This window comes from Mastomys coucha, unplaced genomic scaffold, assembly GCF_008632895.1.
Source record: "Mastomys coucha isolate ucsf_1 unplaced genomic scaffold, UCSF_Mcou_1 pScaffold20, whole genome shotgun sequence".
NCBI lineage: Eukaryota > Metazoa > Chordata > Mammalia > Rodentia > Muridae > Mastomys > Mastomys coucha.
In genome coordinates this window covers 66,126,078-66,129,790 of record NW_022196903.1, presented here as the reverse complement: position 1 = coordinate 66,129,790, position 3,713 = coordinate 66,126,078, and positions in this window count along the sequence as shown.

Sequence of the window (3,713 nt, the reverse complement as noted above, 5' to 3'; positions counted from 1 at the left end):
TCCAGGGTCTCTTGGCAACTACCTTGGCACCAATGGCATAGGGGATGGCATGGTGAAGCTGGCCAGCCAGGCAGGTCCAAGGTCCAGCCATGAATACCTTCCCCAAGCGGTACAGTTCAGTAAGGAGAGCCACTCTCAGAAGATCCTCAGTGAAATAACTTGTGCGCTTTATTGCATGTGGACAGGTACTTTATAAACATTGAGAAGTGGGGTGGGATTTAGGAGGGTAGGTGTTTCCTGTTAGCTCAGTAGGAGACAGATGTTAGTGATGCTCTCTTTCCACAGGAAAGGGATCCAGGTATCAGTGTGGTGTCCTGGTTACAAGGTCCAGAGTGGGTACAGAAACAGATAAGGAGTTGCCTGACCCCTGCTGATCTTAAATCTCTGAGCTTTCCAGGGTCTGAGCTCTCTCGGCCTTACCAGTTCTGTCTGCTGGCATGGCCTGCTTGCCCCACGACCTCCTGCAGACTTATCTGTAGTTTAAACTAGATCTGAAAGGGGTCATTTGCACACTTAAATGGCCTCTTCTTTTACAAATAGGGATGGCTCTGCTTGCCCAGGAGGTCCTGGCTAATGGCAGTTATATAATTATCCTGAATCAAGCTTTGACTTGAGGGTTAATATATCACAGGTCATTAAAAATGAGTAAGGAAGCCACTAGAAGCTTTCATTTGCTAGGAACCATAACTGTGCTACTGAAATTTTTCCAGTAACTACAATAGTGTTAAAGAGTTCTGGACACTTGGGCTAATACATGGGGGCCACTCACGGGAGCACAGAGTGCTTCTGCTCGTCTTACCCACGGCCAACAATGTATACGTAACCACCTGCTAAGTGGTCCATATCTCACAGCAACTCTTCCACATTTTAGCAGATCCCTTCCGAGGCAGCAGAGTTAGGGCACCAATATCACAGTATCCCAAACTCCTGGGGAAACCTGAACAAGTCTGATTTCCCACATCTCCACAAATCCCTAGCTTCAGTCCTGGGACTCAATTAGCTAAGCAGCAGACCCATGAGGGGTGCTGAGGGTTTGCCTTTTCAGTCTCTTTGGAGAGGCAGCCAGCAATCATCAGCGCAGAGATCTATATAGCCTGCATCCTTCCAGTTACTGTTCATGAGAATCACTGTCTGCATGAGCTCACTGATATAGGAATACACCTCTTCCTGGCAGTCAAGATTGCATGAACCCAGTGCCCCTGCCCATGGTAGGGACATTGCCAAGCTATTGTCTGATGCTCCTGGTTCCGGGGAACCAGAGGCAGGAACTAAAGCATGTAGGTCAGCTCTTTTGCTTCATTGCCACTGCTATAACACCTAGACAAGCTTCAACCTGTAAAAGTTATTAGGTATCAGTCATTCATTTTCTTCACATCTAAACTAGGCATGTCCAAGTGCAGCCTGCTGGGAGCTGTATTGTAGGCAGCTGCCTACAGCCAGGGATAGATTAACTGTGAGAGCTAAGGGCGAGAGGGGTAAGTCCAGATGATAATAAAAAGTATTTGATCTTGTCCCAACCCTCATACCAATGGTTCAAGTTAAGAGCCATGGCTCTAGACAATTGACAAGCAGCTGGACCAAACAGTAATCAAAATGGTGCCACGGTACCTCTAAGTGCCACTGGGTGGTGAGAGGTAGCCTTTAGTCACAGTAGATGCCACTCAAACCGGAGCTTCTTGGTATGAAGGACCACTACTGGCTCCATATCTGTCTGTCATATCTGTTGTATTTTTGGCCAAAGAACAGGATAAGCTAGGAGGCAGCCTCACAAATCACATCCTCAGTCCTTGGAGGGAAGTTACAGAGAATATAGTAGAAGAGAGGAACAGTAAAAAGAAGAATATCCATATTTTTTCTCTGGGGACGATAGATTTTCCTGGGATTCAGATACTACCTCTTTGCTGCTTTGATGTTTGCTTCTGCCCTCATCAAGGTAACTATCAACTGTTACGGGGGATGGAGTGTCACTTCATAGGTAGATAGAATTCTCGTGAAGCTAACAGGTGTTCTATAAAGGAAAACTGTCTCTGAGAGGTTCGTGTATCTAAACACTTATTCTGTATGTGGGGGAGCTTGGGAGGGTAGAGAGCCTCTAGGAGGTGCAGCCTTGCCGGAGAAAGCACTCCCCTGGTGGGCTTCAGGGGTTATAGCATTTCCCCATGTCGTGTTTGCTCATTCTGCTTCTAGTGCGAGATCAAAATGGAATCTCTCAGCTTTCTGCTCTTGCTGACATTCCTTGACATTAAGGACATCTAGTCCTCTGGAGCCATAAGCTAGAATAAACATGTCATTAAGTGGCTTTTGGTTGTGCTAGCTCATCACAATGACTGAAAAATAACTAAACAATTGGGGGGTAGGTCATTGTGACTGCTGTCTTAGATGCAGCTAGTTTTGGCAAGCCTACCTGCTAAGGAACTTCTAATCTACAAACATCCCGTCCTCAAAGTAACAGTAGGGTTGGGGAGAAGTTTGACTGGGTCACACAGGATACTACTGCATTACAAGTGTACACACTCTGACCAGTTGTGTGGCTTATAACTGCAATCCTAGTAACAGTAGGGTTGGGTAGGAATCTGACTGGGTCACACAGGCAGTACAACTGCATTACAAGTGTATACTCTGGCTGGGCGGTGGTGGCGCACGCCTTTAATCCCAGCACTTGGGAGACAGAGGCAGGCCGATTTCTGAGTTCGAGGCCAGCCTGGTCTATAGAGTGAGTTCCAGGACAGCCAGGACTACACAGAGAAACCATGTCTCTGGAAAAAAAAAAAAAGAAGAAGAAGAAGAAAAAAAAAGTGTATACTCTATTTCTGTATAACTGTAACCCTAGTTATACAGAAGGCTGAGGCAGGAGGATTGTAAGATATAGGCCAGCATGGGGGAACTTATTGGGACTCTGTCTCAAAAACAGACAGTCTGTGTGTGTGTGTGTGACTGTCTGTCTGTCTGTCTGCCTATCTAAAGGGTTAGGAATATATCCCAATAGTAGAATGTTTACCTTTAATACTTTAAGCCCAGGAATCATTTCTAGTAATAATAAGTAAACATAAAAGAGAGGGATTGATTGATCCTAAGTTAAATATGGTGGCATAAATAACCACCATACTCAATTCTCAATTCTAGCGCTTGGGAAGCAGAGACAGAAGGGTTATGCATTCAAGGCCAGGCTGGGCTACATGGTAAGGCCCTGTCTCAACAATAACAATAATAAATGTATATTCTGAGGCATTAGGGGGTTAGGTTAGGACTTAAACATACGGATTTCAAGGGCACACAATTTAGGTCATAGCAGCTATCCATGGGCAAGGGACAAGTTTTTTAAAATCTGGTTTAAAAAAAAAAAAGAGAGAGATCCAACAAGTTCTCTACAGCTGAGGCTGGTCTCAAATGCTTGCCCCTCCTCTAAACACCGGGATTGCAAGTATGAGTCATCATAACTGCCCAACTCCCACCCTCTTCTCTTGGCTTTGGTTTTCTTGTGTATTAATTACCTGGTACCTACCTCACTGCATTGATGTGCTACAGGTGTTAGAAAGGGAGAATCTGAGATTAAAAACCTGATGGAAATCATACCTGGTGTTTCTAGGGTCTTGTCAAATAAAGAATTCAAAGATGAAACAAAGTAAGAGGGTGAGAGGAAGCTTATTTCAGAGAGTACATATTCAAGAGTACATTCTCTCTCTCTCTCTCTCTCTCTCTCTCTCTCTCTCTCT